The sequence below is a fragment of the Taudactylus pleione genome, unplaced genomic scaffold, assembly GCF_031769625.1.
Source record: "Taudactylus pleione unplaced genomic scaffold, aTauple2 ptg000546l, whole genome shotgun sequence".
Classification (NCBI taxonomy): domain Eukaryota; kingdom Metazoa; phylum Chordata; class Amphibia; order Anura; family Myobatrachidae; genus Taudactylus; species Taudactylus pleione.
In genome coordinates this window covers 1,990,900-2,009,737 of record NW_028284948.1, presented here as the reverse complement: position 1 = coordinate 2,009,737, position 18,838 = coordinate 1,990,900, and positions in this window count along the sequence as shown.

Below are 18,838 nucleotides of genomic sequence, written 5' to 3'. Positions count from 1 at the left end.
TTTAGCCGCACGTATATATCAAATTGATATAACATAAATGGAGGACCAAACTTTCTCCGATAAAAATAAAATAGAGAAAGATCAAGAACCACTTCCTCCTAGTGCTGAAGCTGCTGCCACTAGTCATGACATAGACGATAACATGCCATCAACGTCGTCTGCCAAGGCCGATGCCCAATGTCATAGTAGAGGGCACATACAATCCCAAATGGCAAAGTTCAGGAAAATGACCTTGAAAAAGACATTTAAATCAGCTGAAGAGAAACGTAAACTTGCCAATATGCCATTTACGACACGGAGTGGCAAGGAACGGCTAAGGTCGATCCCTAGTATGTTCATGACTAGTGGTTCAGCTTCACATGACGATGGAAGCCCTCCTCCCACTAAAAAAATCAAAAGAGTTAAGCTGGCAAAAGCACAGCGAAGAACTGTGCTTTCTAAGAAGATATCACAAATCCCCAAGGAGAGTCCAAGTGTGGTGGTGGTTGCGATGCCTGACCTTCCCAGCACTGGACGGGAAGAGGTGGCTCTTTCCACCATTTGCACGCCCCCTGCAAGTGCTGAAAGGAGCACCCACAGTCCACTTGCTGATATGCAAATTGAAGATGTCACTGTTGAAGTACAACAGGATGAGGATACTGGTGTAGCTGGCGCTGAGGAGGAAGTTGGCGAGGAGGATTCTGATGGTGATGTGGTTTGTTTAAATCAGGTTCCGGGGGAGACAGTTGTTGTCCGTGGGATGAAAAAGCCCATCACGGTCATGCCTGGGCAGAAGACCAAACATTCCACCTCTTTGGTCTGGCAATATTTCTATCCAAATCCGGACAACAACTATCTTGCCATATGTACCATATGTAAAGGTGAAATAAGTAGGGGTAGGGACGTCAACCACCTAGGAACATCCTCCCTTATACGGCACCTGCAGCGCGTTCATAAAAAGTTACTGTCAAGTTCAGAAACTTTGGCTAAGACCGTAAGCAGTCCAGGGACACCTAAATCCCGTTGTCCTGTTGTATCCAAGCGCCTGCAAACCACACCGTCAACTCCCTCCTCGTCAATTTCCTCCTTAGTCAGGATCGGAAGTAGTCCTGCAGGCCATGTCACTGGCATGACTGACTCTCCTATCCGGGATTCCTCCGGAGGATCCTGCATTGCTACGCCTACTGCTGCCGCTGCTGCTGTTGCTGCTGCTGGGAGTCGTTCATCATCCCAGAGAGGAAGTAGGAACACCACTACTTTTACTAAACAATTGACCCTCCAACAGTCCTTAGCGAGGAGGATGAAGTACGACAGCAGTCATCCTGAAGCAAAACGTATAACTGAGGCCTTGACTGCTATGTTGGTGTTAGACGTGCGTCCGGTATCCGCCATTAGTGCAGTGGGATTTAGACAATTGATGGAGGTAGTGTGTCCCCGGTTCCAAATCCCATCTAGATTCCACTTCACTAGGCAGGCGATACCGAGACTGTACAGAAACGTCAGAAAAAGTGTCCTCAGTGTCCTGAAAAATGCCGTTGTACACAATGTCCACTTAACCACAGACATGTGGACAAGTGGAACAGGGCAGACTAAGGACTATATGACTGAGACAGCCCACTGGGTAGATGTATCACCTTACGCTGCAACAGCAGCAGCGTCACCAGTAGCAGCATCTCAGAAACGCCAGCTCTTTACAAGGCAGGCTACGCTGTGTATCACCGGTTTCAGTAAGAGGCACACCGCCGACAACCTCTTAGAGAAACTGAGGGAAATCATCGCCCAGTGGCTTACCCCACTTAGACTCTCCTGGGGATTTGTGATATCTGACAACGCCACCAATATTGTGCGGGCATTACATTTGGGCAAATTCCAGCACGTCCCATGTTTTGCTCACACAATAAACTTGGTGGTGCAGAATTTTCTGAAAAGCGACAGGGGCGTGCAGGAGACGCTTTGGGTGGCCCGAAAAATTTCTGGCCACTTTCGCCATTCAGCGACTGCGTGCCAAAGACTGGAGCGCCAGCAAACACTCTTGAACCTGCCCCGCCATCACCTGAAGCAAGAGGTTGTGACGCGGTGGAACTCAACCCTCTATATGCTTCAGAGGATGGAGGAGCAACAAAAGGCCATACAAGCCTATACATCCACCTATGACATAGGCAAAGGAGGGGGTATGCACCTGACTCAAGCGCAGTGGAGAATGATTTCCGTGTTGTGCAAGGTTCTCCAGCCCTTCGAACTTGCCACACGTGAAGTCAGTTCAGACACTGCCAGCTTGAGTCAGGTCATTCCCCTCATCAGGCTTTTGCAGAAGCAGCTGGAGAAAGTGAAGGAGGAGCTAAGACGGAGCGATTCCGCTCGGCATTTGGGACTTGTGGATGAAGCCCTTCATTCGCTTTGCCAGGATTCCAGGGTGGTCAATCTGTTGAAATCAGACCACTACATTTTGGCCACCGTGCTCGATCCTAGGTTTAAAGCCTATGTGGTGTCTCTCTTTCCGGCCGACACAAGCCTGCAGAGGTGCAAAGACCTGCTGGTGAACACACTGTCAGCTGAAGCGGAACGTGACACGTCAACGGCTCCTTCTTCATTTTCTCCCGCAACTGGGGCTGCCAGGAAAAAACTTAGGTATCCTAAGCAACCCGCTGGCAGTGATGCAGGGCAGGCAGGACCAAGTTTGGACATCTGGTCCGGACTGAAGGACCTGGCAACAATTTCTGACATGTCTACTGTCACTGCATATGATACTGTCACCATTGACAGAATGGTGGAGGATTACATCGGTGACAGCATCCAAGTAGGCATGTCAGACAGTCCATACCTGTACTGGCAGGAAAAAGAGGCAATTTGGAGGCCCCTGTACAAACTGGCTCTATTTTACCTGAGTTGCCCCCCCTCCAGTGTGTACTCCGAAAGAGTGTTTAGTGCAGCCGGGAACCTTGTCAGCGAAAGGCGTAGGAGGTTGCTTCCACAGAATGTGGAGAAGATGATGTTCATCAAAATGAATTATCAGCTCTTCCAGGGAGACCAGCCTCCAGAAGGTACAGAGGGACCTGTGGTGGTGGATTCAAGTGGGGACGAGTTAATACTTTGTGAGGATGAGGATGTACACACTGAAGAGGGTGAGGAATCGGTGGATGAGGAGGATGAGGATGACATCTTGCCTCCGTAGAGCCAGTTTGTGCAGGGACACATTAATTGCCAGCTTGTTTTGTGGGGGCCCAAACGAACCAATCATTTCAGCCACAGTTGTGTGGCAGACCCTGGCGCTGAAATGATTGGTTTGCTAAAGTGTGCATGTCCTGTTTATACAACATAAGGGTGGGTGGGAGGGCCCAAGGACAATTCCATCTTGCACCTCCTTTTTTCTTTGCATTATGTACTGTTTGGGGCCTAGTTTTTCAAACTGCCATCCTGTCTGCCACTGCAGTGTCACTCCTAGATGGGCCACATGTTTGTGCCGCCCACTCGTGTTGCTTAGCATAGTCATCCAGCTACCTCGGTGCAACCTTTTGGACATAAAAACACTATTGTGAGGTGTGAGGTTTTCAGAATAGACTGGAAATGAGTGGAAATTAAGGTTATTGAAGTTAATAATAGCATAGGAGCAGAAAAACCCACAAATTCTGTGATTTTAGCTGTTTTTATGCTTTTTTTAAAAAAAATACAGATCCAAAACACAAAACCCAGAACCCAAAACACGGAAGGGTGGTTTTGGCAAAACCAATCCAGATCCAAAACACGAAGAAAGATCCAGATCCAAAACCAAAACACAAAACACGAAAAGAGGTCGGTGCACACCCCTAATTGATACACAAGGATAAGTGTTATATATCGCATTTTGGTCTAGCCAGAATGCAGTTTCATGGTAGGCTGCATGATCCAGTTACACAGGAATGTCGGCCAAATTCAGGAAGATGTGAAAGAAAGAATGTGTGAGGTTATGTGTGGACTGTGAAAGGGGATGCAATTAGATATAAAAGCTATGAAGGTTCTGTGGGCATAGGTCATTACAGAAGGTGCAGTCTAAAACCAACATCAATCAATCAATTATATTATAATCCCTTTCTTCAAATGGAAGCATGAATTGTAGTGAGATATTTTTGGGGACATTTATAAAATTTCGGAGCACAAAGGAAATAAAATTGTGCTACACAACTAGCCACATTCTGTCATTTTTATAGTGCAACTTAGAATATGAAAGATACCCTGAGAGGCTGCTATGGTAAATACTACACCTTTTATTAAACAATGGGTCTATCTGTGACATCTCTGATCCACTGTGGCATTGAACTAATGTAATCTCAATATGTACATAGTCAGTAGACGAATTAATGTGATATTATTGCATCAGTTGTACTTTTTACTGTTTCCTGACATTTTCAGATAATTACTAGTCAGTTTTTAGGTAATTTACTTGTGACACATTAGTTCTGAAACCGTTCCATCATTAAGGGGTCTATTCATTATTGCGTAATTATCAATGGTACTAATCATGTTTATAACTCGAGTTCAAAGAACCTTTCAGAGGAATTCATCAAGCCTCATTAACTAAAGTATCACTTCCAAAAAACTGCTCTTTCTGCCGGGTCAGCTTTTCGGAATTGTGATACTTTTCCCTTTAATCCATAATTTCCCTGCTCCCATTCCGCTGCCTCTGCCCGTGTCTCCCATCTGCCAGCCTGCAACCTTCTCCTCTCCCCTAGTGTGTCCACTCCCTGAGCTCCACTGTCTGCAGCCTGTCCCTGGTTTCTCCCCTCTCCCAGCCCATACTTGCTCCCCGCATCCCACCTCTCACTGCCCGGACCTCCTCCCCATGTCTCTACTTTCACTGTCCGTGCTTGTGCCCCACATCTCCCCTCTCACTGCCCACATCTCCTTCCCCTGTGTCTCCCCTCTCACTGCCCACACGTGCTCCCTCTGTCTCCCTGTCACTGCCCACATATCCTTCCCACATGTCTCCCCTCTCACTGCCCGCACATGCTCTCCACGTCTCCCCTCTCGCTACCTGGACCTCCTCCCCATGTCTCATCTCTCCCCATTAACTGCCCTCACCAGCTCCTAGTGTCTCCCCTCTCACTGTCAGCATCTCCTCCCCATATCTCCTATCTCACTGATCACACTTGCTCCTCGCGTCTCCCCTCTCACTGCTCGGACCTCTTCCCTGTGTCTCTTCTCTCACTGCCCACACTTGCTCCCCGCGTCTCCCCTCTCACTGCTTGGACCTCTTCCCCGCATCTCCCCTCTCACTGCCCATACCTCCTCTCCATGTCTCCACTCTCACTGCCCGCACCAACTCCCATTGTATCACCTCTCACTGCCTGCATCTTCTTCCCATGTCTCTCCTCTCACTGACCGCACTTGCTCACTGCAACTCTCCTCTCACTGCCCAGACATCCATCCCATATCTCTCCACTAACTGCCCGCACCAACTACCAGTGTCTCCCCTCTCACTGTCAGCATCTCCTCCCTATATCTCCCCTCTAACTGACTGCACTTGCTCCACACATCTCCCCTCTCACTGCCTGGACCTCTTCCCTGTGTCTCCCCTCTCATTGCCCATACCTCCTCCCCATGTCTCCCCTCTAACTGTCTGCACCAACTCCCAGTGTCTTGCCTCTTACTGCCCGCATCTCCTCCCCATATCTCCCCTCTCACTGACTGCACTTGCTCCCCGTGTCTCCCCTCTCACTACCTGCATTTGCACCCCATGTCTCCCCTCTCACTGCCCACACTTGCTCCCCATGTCTCCCATCTCACTGCCTGCTCTTGTTCCCCACATCTCTCTTTTCACTGCCCAGACCTCCTACTGCATCTCCCCTCTCACTGCCCGCACTTGCTCTCCGTATCTCCCTTATCACTGCCCGGACATCCTCTCTGTGTCTCCCCTCTCACTGCCCTCACTTGCTCCCTGTGTCTCACCTCTCACTGCCCACACATGCTCTCCACGTCTCCCCTCTCGCTACATGGACCTCCTCCCCATGTCTCATCTCTAACTGCCCGCACTTGCTCCCCGCATCTCCCCTTTCACTGCTCAGAACTCCTCCCTGTGTCTCCCCTCTCACTGAACACTCTTGCTCCCTACGTCTCATCTCTCACTTCCCACACATGCCCCCACATCTCCCTCTCACTACCCAGAACTCCTCCCCGAGTCTCTTCTCTCACTGCCCACACTTGCTCCCCACATCTCTCCTCTAATTGTATTGGCCTGAACCTCCTCCCTGTGACTCCCCTCTCACTGCCTGTACCTCCTCCCCTTGTCTCCCCTCTCACTGCCTGCACCAACTCTCAGTGTCTCCCCTCTCACTGCCCGCATCTCCTCTCCATGTTTGCCCTCTCACTGACCGCACTTTGGGCCTGATTCAGACCCGCTCGCAAGCGCTGAGTGCTCGCAAGTGGGTCGATGTTGCCCAAGTGCGCATGCGCACGACGGAGGTGGCTCCATCGTGCGCATGCGCTAGACCCGAATAACGATGGCCAAGCCATCGTTATGGGTCTCGCACCAAAGAGGTCGTGCTGTCGATGGTGATTGACAGCACGCCCCCTTTGGTGGGTATGCTGGGGGTGTGGCTGCCCAGACGGAGGCGTTCCCATGGGAACGCCTTCCATCTGGGGCCGGCCCCACTGACATCACTAGTGATGTCAGTGGGTTTGCTATTGGCTCTGATAGAGCCAAAAACACTCCAGGGCTTGCCGCAGCAAGACCCTATCGCAAGAGTCTCGTCGCAAGCCCGATGGTCGCGATGGTCTTGACCATCACGACCATCCTTTTGGCCGCTCGCTATAACTGTGGGTGGTCACCCACAGCTATGCGAGCGGCCATGAGGCCACTCCAAAAAGTAGGAGGAACGGCCCTGATTCAGAGCGAGCGCTCTGTCAGAGCGTTCGGCTCTGAATCAGGGCCTTTGTCCACGTGTCTCCCCTCTCACTGCCAGCACTTGCTCCATGTGTCTCCCCTCTCACTGCACAGACCTCCTCCCTGCATATCCTCTCTCACTGTCCGCACTTGCTCTCCACGTCTCCCCTCTCACTTCCTGCATCTCTTCTGCATGTCTCCCCTCTCTTTGCCCACACTTGTTTAATACATCTCTCATCTCACTGACCACATTTGCTCATGGCATATCCCCTTTCACTGCATGGACCGCCGCCCCGCATCTCCCCTCTCACTGCCTGCACTTGAACCCTGCATCTCCCCTCTCACTAGCCAGACCTCCTCACCCCATTTCCCCTCCCACTGCCCGAACCTCTGCCCGTATCTCCCCTCTCACTGCCTGCACCAACTCCCAATGTCTCCCCTCTCACTGCCTGCATCTCCTCCCCATGTTTCCCCTCTCACTGACCGAACTTGCTCGCTGTGTCTCCCCTCTCACTGCCCGCACTTGCTCCTCATGTCTCCCCCCTCACTGCCCGGACCTCCTCCCCGTCTTTCCCATTTTACTGCGCAGAACTCATCCCTATGTCTCCCCTCTCACTGACCACCCTTACTCTCCCATCTCACTGCCTGCACTTGTGAATGCTTTCAGGTGCCTATTCGCCATCTCAAGTTCTGAAAAAATGCTTTTTCTGAGCTTTTTTGATTACATTATTTCTATGTCCCCATACTAAAGTATGGGGAGTGTGGAAATTATCGGGGGAGAATTGTAACCAGGTGATATCTGCGATATCTCCTGTCTTGCATGAATGATGAATGGGTCTGACACAGAGAATTTATACAACAGTACTGTAGGTGAAAATGTTAATTTTCACCTGCTTTTGTATCAATTAAGTGATGATGAACAGACCACTAAGGGGTCTATTTACTATGCCTTGGATGGAGATAAAGTGAACGGAGATAAGGTACCAGCCAATCAGCTCCTAAATCTCCTGTCACAGGCTGTGTTTGAAAAATGACAGTTAGGAGCTGCTTGGTTTACACCTTATCGCCATCGACTTTATCTCCATCCAAGGCTTAGTAAATAGACCCCTAAATGTCTAACTTTCTGTGACAGCAGAACTTACCTAGACATGAGGACTCATACAAGCAATTTTATGACATATAAATCACAGCAGGTATTTAACACATAATGATTTATTTGTTGGAGCACCATTTTTGTCTATCAACAGTTACTTAAGATAATGTAGTGTATTCCATTTCAATTAACCCAAAATGTTGTCATCCTCTTTACTTCAGTATAGGGATATCAAATTGGAATTGGGAGAGCTTGTCCATAGTCTAGTGATTCTGGAACTTCATAGTCTGCTCTCCAATACACAGTATATATTCACACATTCTCATGTCACAGGAAGAGCAGTTAGGACAGTACTATTAATCATGGAACAGAAGGCAGTGAGACCAGTGGGACCCAGGAGAAAGAGGAAATGGAACAGTAATGGATATATGACAAGCAAGTGGGGAGAAATAATAATGTAGCATGTAATGAAGCAAGTATGTGCTCTTTAGTAGATAAGCGGCTATATTATTGCTGTGTATGTGTGTACAAGGGCAGATTCAGAGGACCATGCAAATGAGCCACAATTACACTCACATTGTGTACATGGAAATAAATGTGGCTATTCAGCTGCATGCATAGTTGTATGTATCTATGCTTGGAGTTTACATTGTAGGCATCTATGTGACCTACCACCCCTAGCCTTAGGCTTGATTTCATAGGATTTGCCTTCCAACACACTGTAGCAAAATCAACAAAAAATACTTAAATCCTACATGATAATAGAGATTCAGAGGTATTAGTTACATACATTTGCAAATATATGAATAAGCGCCAGGCCAATCATCAAGGCTCCTCTATAACATTAAGGGGTTCACGTCTGAGAAGCAAGGTACCCCCAAAAAATTCCAGCCAAGGACCATCCCCAGGGCATCACACGAAAAGGGGAAAAAAGGTGATAGTGAAGTGTAAAGGATAGATGTGTAAGGATAAATCAATAAGTGTTAATGAAATGTGACAGAATTAAAACAACATTAATAATAAACAAACAATTAGAAAAGTGATAAAAATATTCTATGTGAATTAAGTGGTGATGCCCTGAAAAAGGTCCAGCCAGAACAACTCCGGGGGCCCCACTCCCAAACGCTTGCAATTGTATGAAACTAATACCTCTGAATCTCTATTATCATGTAGGATTTAAGTATTTTTTGTTGCTTTTGCTACAGTGTGCTGGAGGGCAAATCCCTTTTTTCTCTCTTCCCTTTCCCCCCAACGGAGGCATCATGTTGCCCACCCACAAACAGCCACAATGACAGTCTGCTGCTGATCTGCATGTGATCACGCAGGACCCGCACTATACATGCGACCATCGGGAATCTGCATGCACTGCTAGCATGCACTGCTAAATAAGGGCCTTTGAACATAGAAGGCAGTTGGGGTTGTTTTGCATTGAACTGATGCCAGAGAAATATGCTCTGCATTGTTCTGTGATATCAGTATAGTCATTTCTCCCAATCAGTGGCATAACTAGGGTATTTGGAGCCCAGGGCAATTGAAAATGGAGCACCCCCCCCTATGTGGTCACTGAAAAATGGGGCATGTCAACATGACACACACCCCTTTCTCTTCACTCTGGGGGAACATTCCTTTCTATTCCATATACACCTTAATGCAGTGCCCTTTATACAGTCCTCCCTATGCAGTGTCCCCAGTAGTCATCCCCCTTACACAGGCTCCCAGTAGTGCCTCTTTTACAGTATCCCCAGGATGCAATGCCCCCAGTAGTGGTCCCTCTTATGCAGTCCCCACAGTACCCTCAGTAGTGGTCCCCCCATTAGTTCCCCTTATACAGTGCCCCCAGTAGTGGTCTCCCTTATGCAGACCCCCAGTAGTGCAACTTATACAGTGCCCCCAGTAGTAGTCACCCTTATGCAAGCCCTCAGTAGTAATCCCCCATATGCAGTACCCCTTATACAGTGCCCCCTGTAGTGGTCCCCCTTTATGCAGGCCCTCAGTAGTGATCCCCCTATGCAGGCCCCCAGTAGTGATCCCCCTTATGCAGACCCCCAGTAGTGCCCCTTATACAGTGCCCCCAGTAGTGGTCACCCTTATGCAAGCCTTCAGTAGTGATCCCCCATATGCAGTACCCCTTATACAGTGCCCCCTGTAGTGGTCCCCCTTTATGCAGGCCCCTAGTAGTGGTCCCCCTTATACAGGCCCCCAGTAGTGATCCCCCTATGCAGTGCCCCTTATACAGTGCCCCCAGTAGTGGTCCCAATTATGCAGGCCCCCAGTAGTGATCCCCCTATGCAGTGCCCCTTATACAGTGCCCCCAGTAGCGGTCCCCCTTAGGCAGTGCCCCCAGTAGTGGTCCCCCTTATACAGTGCCCCCAGTAGTGGTCCCCCTTATGAAGGCCCCCAGTAGTGATCCCCCCTATGCAGTGCCCCTTATACAGTGCCCCCAGTAGTTGTCCTCCCTATTCGGTGCCCCCAGTAGTGGTCCCCTCTGTGCAGTGCCCCTTGTGCCCCCAGTAGTAAGCCCTTATATAGTGCCCCCAGTAGAGTCCACCCTGTGCAGTGCCCCCAGTAGTGGTCCCCCCATGCAGTACCCCTTATATAGTGCCCCCAGTACTGTGGTCAGCACTACACTGACCACAGTGACCTGGACCGCGGCCGGTAGCGCCCCCTGTGCCACTTGTCTGATGGCACCCAGGGCACAAGTCCTGCTCGACCCCCCCTAGTTATGCCACTGCTCCCAATATTTAAAAGTGCACAATCAAGACAAAATAATCCCCACACCAATTCATCCAAACCATGCCTGAAATAAACCATCAAATTCATGAGTCAAGCTGACCAGAATCTTATCCTCATTTGCTATTCATTTCAGATTATAGACAGAACTTATACAAGTAAAAACATAATGCGGATGGGGTAGCTAACAAGGAAATACCAAAGTCAGTCAAGTCACAGGGTCTCATTCAGACACACTTGCAAGCGCTTGAGCGCTCGCAAGCAGGTCAATGTTTGGCTGTACTCACGCACAGCGGCCGCACTGCGCGTGCACAAGCCCTGGAGCGAGAGAGAAATTCTCTCACTCCGGGGCTCACTACAAAAGGGGCGGCTGTCAATGTTGATCGACAGCTCGCCCCGTTTTGTAGGCATAGCGGGGGTTGGCTTCACAAACGGAGGCGTTCCCAAGTGAATGCCTGCCGTTTGTGGACGGTCCCACTGACATCACCAGTGATGTCAGTGGGAGAGCTTCTGGCTCTATTAGAGCTGAAAGCTCTCTGGGACTTGCGGCAGATGAAACCCTACCACAAGGGTCTCGTCGCAAGCCCTGACAGTCGCGATGGTCTTGACCATCGCGACCATCATCCTGGCCCGCTCGTTAAAGCTGTGGTTGGTAACCCACAGCCTAGCGAGCAGCCAGGAGGCCGGAACATTATTTAGATGCAGCCGCCCTCATTCAGAGCGAGCGCTTGCATTTTGCGAGCGCCTCTGAGCACAGTCCCATGAGGGAAAGTCAAATGGTTGGATAATGTAGAATTGTCTACTGTATTATGTTTATTTATATAGCACCACTAATTCACAGAGAATTGTATATAAAATATATTTGTTTTTCATATAATTCCCTGCCCCATTGGAATTGCAGTCTAAGGGCCTGATTCTGCAAGGATCATAACTGCAAAGCTGCACACAGGCAGCTTTGCAATTGTGATCCTTGCAGATATGGTAATGCAGCAGGAGGCATCACGCCCTGTGTGCATTACTTATCTGAGCTGCGTTGTCTAATGAAGCATCGGATAATCTGCATAACATCGGCCGGCTGCGGCGACCTATGGGGTCCCACAGCTGGCCACCGCAGTTTAGAGGAAGAGGCCAGGAAATCTCCGCCAGCCAACAGAGATCTTGGCTTCTTCCCTACTCCACAATGGTAAGGACATGCCTCCATTTTGGGAATTGGAGGGCATCGCTGCCCCCTCCCCATCCACAAATGGCAGCAGACTGTCAATCAATGCCAGTCTGCTGTCAGTCTCCGAGTGTGTTAACAGGACCCATTCTGCACACTTGCAAATGGTTTAAAAAATGGAATAAAGCAGCTAAAACGTTCTCTGATATAGTGTCCCTACTCCCTACCCATGGCCCCTCTACCTAAATTTCAGCGAGTCAGAGGGGCAACTCCATGCAACCATATTCCAGAGTGCATCTGCTCCTCCTGTAGCCCAGGTCAGAAGATGTGTAGGGGGTGTGGTGATATGGACTAAAATGGAGCTCACATCCACTAAAGTGGACAATGAATCCCCAATCTAACAAGGAATGCAGCTGTAACTTATACACAACACAGGATGGGATGACAATATAGGCTTGGGTGTTGGTATTATCTGAGGTGATGGTATAGGCTGGGGTTATAAGCTGGGGTGATGCCTGGGTATAAGACCAGAAAAGCCACATCTTGGGTGTGGAATTATTTTAACCCAAATCCTGACAACAGTTGTGAAGGTATCTGTACCATTTGTAAAGCCAAAATTAGTAGAGATAGGGACTTTAACCATCTAGGAACCTCCACTCTGTTACATCATCTGTAATGATGTACATTATGATCATCAGTGATCTACATCATAACGTCCTCTGTAGTTTTTGCACATAATTCACAGTAAAGGTCTTTCTCATAGAATTTGTAGTTCATTTTGATGGACATCATCTTTTCCACATTTTGGGGAAGTAGCCTAATAGGCCGATAACTGACAAGGTTCCCGGCTGTGCTAAAAACTCTTTCTGAGTACACAGTGGAGGGTGGGCAGCTAAAGTAAATCAAAGCCAGTTTGTGCAAGGGCCTCCAAATTAACTTTTTTTCCTGCCAGTAGTCAAATGGATTGTCTGACATGCCTATTTGGATGGTATCATTAAATTTTTTTAAATAATCCTCAACCATTCTTTGAGTGGTGACCATATCAGATGGAGTCACGGTAGAGGTGTCATTAATTGTAGGCAATTCTGACTCAACCAGATGTAAAAAAAAGGTAAAACTTGATTGTGTTGACTCATCTGCACCACCAGTGGGTATTTTGAAAGTTTAGTTGTTTCTCGGCAGATGCACTTGCTGGAGAAACTGAAGAAGAAGCCATGGCTACATCACATGTCAGTTGAGCTGACAATTTGCTTATCAAAAGCTCTTTACATATCTTCAGATCTGTGTCCATTAGGAAGAAAGAAATAACGTCTTCATCCCTTCTGGGATGAAAATCCACTCCCAGCAGCAGCAGCAGGCATGGCGCTCAATGATTTCCAAGAAAGAAACAACATAAGACTTAGGGCCTGATTCAGAGCCAGACGTTATTTGCACTCGCTCATTCAGAAAAAGGGGTCGGCTATTTAAATTGAGCGCTCGCTCTTTGCGGTCTGTTGACGCCTCTATGTCTGAGCGAGCGAACGAAACATGCGCTCGCTATTTTGTAAAGACGCCCCCAGGCCGCTCGCATCATACATCATCTCCGCTATTTATTAGATTAATCGAGTACATCGAAAGGCGTCTGAACTGCTCACAGTGCTTGTGGTAGGATTTTCCTACCGCAATCATACGAACAGCTCAGGCTAAGAAACAACCAAGTGACGTGGTCGATGACGCTGCTTTGTTAATTATGCTCACCCTTAAAATGCCCATTTTGACCATTTGGCACGCCTGCGTTCGGATCTCCACTCCCCGTTTTCAAGCACCTTCTCCTGTTACCACCCACAAATGCCTCATTCTGTCACTCAAATTAGCAGGCACTCGCTATTTTGCGAGCGCTCGATTTCCGACCACAATGACTGGTTGGTGCATGCGTATTATGACCCATATGCATGCGCAGTTGTGCGAACATCGCTCGGAGCGAACGAGATTCAGATTCAGATCGGCTCTGAATCAGGCCCTTAAACCTTAATGTCCCTGTACAGGTTGGAAATGATTTTCAAGGAATCTTTGCAAAGGATTATTCAATAGTCAATTGTTTTGGAAAGCACTCTTCCTGGTCCCCTTCTGGGATGAAAATCAACTCCCAGCAGCAGAAGCAGGCATGGCGCTCAAGGATTCTTCTGGGGCAAGGACTGATGTGAATGAGTAAAATATTGTTTGTAAATGCCTCCCCTCCTCCCCTCCCTTTCTCCCTCATAAATTTACTTCTTAATCAAAAAACTAAATTAAATTTGCTACCAATCAACCCTTCCTGTCCCTGCCTTCAACTACATACATACTCCACAGGCCTGTTGAATAATAAATACATTTGTTTCCTGATGTGCCATGTTGGAAGTTGAACTGCCATGTGTTTGTGCCACCCATTGCTGCCACTTAGCTTAGTCAGCCAGCTTGCTTGGTGCAAATTTGGGCCCAACCTGAATTAAAACAATATTGTGAGCTGTGAAGTGGTCAAATTGACTGAATACAAGTGGAAATTAATGTAATTGAGTTTAATAATACTGTAGGAACAAATAAAGCCCAAATTATGTGATTTTATCTGTTTTTATCATTTTTTTTATAAAAAATACAGATCCAAAACCAAAACCCCAAAACAAAACACGCAAAACCAATCCAGATCCATAACACAGGGAGATACAGATCCAAAACCAAAACACTGGTGTAGGCGCACATCTCTAGAGTAAATACAGTAGCAGAAGGAAAAAGCACAAGTTACATCCAGACTGCCCCATGAAACCGCAGGCGCATTGCTGCTTGAACAGCCACCCTTATACCAGATTTTGGAACATGCGGCAGGGATTCACATCCATTCAGTAGCTGAGCATTAGCAAGGTCAGGAATCATGTACAGAAAGGCCAGATTCACAGTCATATCTTTTAATCGCAAAGATGTTCAATGGGGTTGAGAGCAGGGTGCTTTGCAGGCCAGTCAAGTAATTCCACATCAAACTTAGCAAACAATTTTTTGATGAACCTCCCTTTGTATCAAGCTGAAATAGGGGCTTCCCAAAATTGTTTCCACAAAGTTAGAAGCACAGAATTCTCTAGAATGTCATTATATAGTATATACCAAACTTTATGAACGTCTCTGCCAATGTGCAACTGGAAGGTGAAAAATGCTTTCAAAGAAAATTATAATATGAAACCTCAAAGCTGTTGTGTAAGTCAAGGGAAAACTATGCTCTCCTCACCTTTTTACATAACACAGAGTAGGGCTCACTTCTGCCCTGTTCCGGCCTCGCCCCGATCCTGTGACATCTTGTGAGGGGGCAGGGCCACCAGCTGTATAAAACATAGAGCTGTCCAGATGCTCTGGCAGTATTGGAGCAGCACTACTGGGTGCAGGGTGCCTTTCCAGGCACCAAGATAGCCAGATGCAGGCAAATATATAAAGGATGAGTGCTTGTATTGCAACGTATGTATGTCAACCAGATGCAGTGTGTTTAAAATCAAATATAATGTTCAAGCTCCTTTTTGGATAAGTGGCTGAGATCATACACAATAGATGGCTATTCCAGGGTAAGCACCATTGCACTTTACAGTTTATCTTATTTTCAGTCTGACCCTAAATTTTCCCTCTCTTACCTACAGCGTCTTGGAACAGCAGGGTGGCCGTTGATCTACTGGCCGATGTGATGGGTCTCCGTAATCTGTCAATAGGTGCTGTGCTTTTCTAACCAGGTGGCTGCTCTTTAGTTACTAGATGTATGCTTGCCTCTCCATGCTTCTGGCAAGTGCCGTGTGAGCACAGATGGTACAGTGCTGTAAGAGAGCTTCACTGCCACTCTGATCCTTCACAGGGGACTTCTGCATTTTAGTCAGATGGTGCCACCCCAGGGCCCTGTGCGACTTTACCACTCACACACGCCTCACTTTGGGGGGGGGAATTCCTAACTCTGATTCCTTGGGGTATATTTATCAAAGTTCATTTTTACTTTTGATTTGATGTTCGATTTAGCTCACCTCAAACCAAATCAATTCAAAAGTTCAAATGCCTCTTCAAATCCCTCGTTTACTAAAATTAGATTTTAGAAGCATTTTCTAAATCTAATTCGATTTGGTCCGGTTTTGAACAGTGATTTGCTTTCTGATTTGGCACGTTCATGTACAAATCGAACAACAAATCCCACTTCAAAACAAACTGCAAAACCCTGTCTGAATAGAACTGCTTCATGCTTTCACTTTCAGCATGAACAGTTTGTTTTCACACAGATACATGCATACATCAGTGAGATGCATGCATGTATCTTGCTGCAACAAGTATAGAAAGATTTAAATTAATTTAAAAAATGATGTGGGCTCCCCCCCTAAACAGAACAAGCCCCAGACTTTTCATAGCCAGTCCTGATTGTCTAAGTACAGGGGAAAAATTGCGTAGGGTTCCCCCTGTACTTAGCACAACAAGCACTGGGCTCTGACCCTGTCCTGGTTCTGGAATTACAGGGGAAAAAATGCATAGGGTTCCCCTGTAATCTCCAGAACCATCACAGGATGCTTGATAGGTAGGTGTATTGTAGGTGATAGTGTAGATGTTGATAGTATAGGTGTTGTGCATTTTAAATAGTTTATAATATTGTCTTTTGCTGTGGAACCGCAGGTCCCCGCAAGCCTCCCATGCATGCTGGTACCTGGAGAACCACAAGTACCAGCATTTGAGGCATTACGGACCCGCTGGTACCTGCAATTCCACTGCAAAAGCAAAATTATAAAAACACAGGACACACACACCATACACAGTATAAGTTTATTAAACATACATGCACTCACACATGTACACACACATGCAAACACACATGAACTCATACTCACCTATGTATCCCTGTAGCATCGGTCCCCTTCTCCAGTAGAGTATCCATATGGTACCTGTGTTAAAAAAAATTACTCATCTTCTTCTATGTGTGGATCGGTCCTCTTCGGACCAAAGTAGACATCCCAGGACTTTGTAAAATAAAAAAACAAATAAACCCAAGCAACGCAAAAGATAACAACCACGATGGTTGTCATCTCGTGAATTAAGAACTCAGACACAACTCAAGCCTTTGTAGAACCATATCTGAGCATTCATTGGCTGAGAGAGGTCAGTCCCCGCCTCTCTCAGCCAATGAACGGCTCCTCCATTGAAGTCAATGGAGAGCCACAGGATAACTAACTTTATTTTGTGGTTCCCACCATTGACTTCAATGAGGGGTACCGTTCATTGGCTGAGAGAGGCAGGGGCTGACCTCTCTCAGCCTATGAATGCTCAGATATGGCTCTAAAAAGGCATAAGTCGCATCTGAGTGCTTCATTTGGGAGGTAACAACCATCGTGGTTGTTACTTAGTGCGTGGTGTGTGTTTAATCATTTTTTTATTTTAAGAAGACCATGGATGCCTACAGGGAAAGGGGGACAAGTCCAGGTAATGTAGCTGAGTATTTGTGAGTGTGTATTTATGTATTAAAACTTTAATTTCACGGTGTGTGTCTTGTGTTTATTTAAACATTTCTTTACATGTGAACTACAGGTACCAGCAAGCCCTTAAAGCCCTGCATGCTGCTACTTGTGGTTATCCAAGTACCAGTATGCGGGGGAGGCTTGCTGGGACCTGCAGTTCTACTGTAAAGACAATGGGCCTGATTCAGAGCCGAACGCTCTGACCAGAGCGCTCGCTCTGAATCGGTGCCCTCCTCCATGAAAATGGAGCGGCCTCCTGGACGCTCGCATATGCTGTGGGTAACCACCCACTGCATATGCGAGTGGCCAAAATGATGGTCGCGATGGTCTTGACCATCGCGACCATCGGGCTTGCGACGGAGACCCTGCGGTAAGGTCTCACTGCTGCAAGCCCTGGAGTGATTTTGGCTCTATCAGAGCCAAAATCACTCCCACTGACATCACTAGTGATGTCAGTGGGGCCGGCTTCAGACGGTAGGCGTTCCCATGGGAACGCCTCCGTCTGGCAGGCACGCCCCCGGCACGCCCACCAAAGTGGGCATGCTGTCAATCAACATCGACAGCACGCCCCCTTTGGTGCGAGACCCGGAGCGATGGAGAGCCCATCGCTCGCCGGGTCTCGCGCATGCGCACGACAGAGCTACCTCCATCGTGCGCATGCGCAGTGGGGGAACATCGACCCGCTTGCGAGCATCCTGTGCTTGCGAGCGGGTCTGAATGACCCCCTATGTTCATATTCTTATTTTTTTACACTACACCTACACTATCAACCTGCCACCAACTGTCCAGGGGTGGCAGGGATAGCCCCAAGCTATCAGTATAGACCAGGGGTGCCCTGGAGAGGGGGACCCCTTTATTGGAGGAATCCCAAACTCCCAAGGAATCCCTGGCCTGGGCTGACTAGCAGTCAGGGCTGATGCTGCAGCTGGGGTGCCCGGTGAAAGGGCTCCCATGGCTGTGGGAGCAACCCCCTGCTAGAAAGGGTCCGGTGCTGGTTCTGGAGAGTACAGGGGAACCCTACGTAATTTTTTCCCCTGTAATTCCAGAACCAGGACTGGATCAGAGCCCAGTGTTGGTTGTGTTTAGTACAGTGGAACCCTATGCAATTTTTTCCCTGTACTTACACAACATGAACAGGCTATGAGTCCGGGGATGGTTCGGTGTTGGGTCAGGAAGAATCTTTCTCACATAGACAAATTTCAGTGTGTGTTTATGTGAATGTGGCTTGTGTAGATCAGCAATTATGCTCATATGCACATGTTAAGAAGTGTATCTTCAAAGCAAAAGCAGGGCCCCAACAAGTTAGGACTAGGAGCACATGCCCCAGGTGCCAGATTTGAGGGGGCACTGGGAGGACAGTCGTAACTAGGGTGGTGCAGCTGGTTGAAGTGGCTGCCTCTACCTGTGTATGCACCACTTCCACCACTGACCACCCGCTGGCTGCCTCAATGTATAATAATAGTGGTGTGCCCAGCTTCTTCACTGCCAGATGTGTGCTTTCGGTCAGACTGTTCTGGCTCCTGCAGGTCAATACCGATGAGAGTACG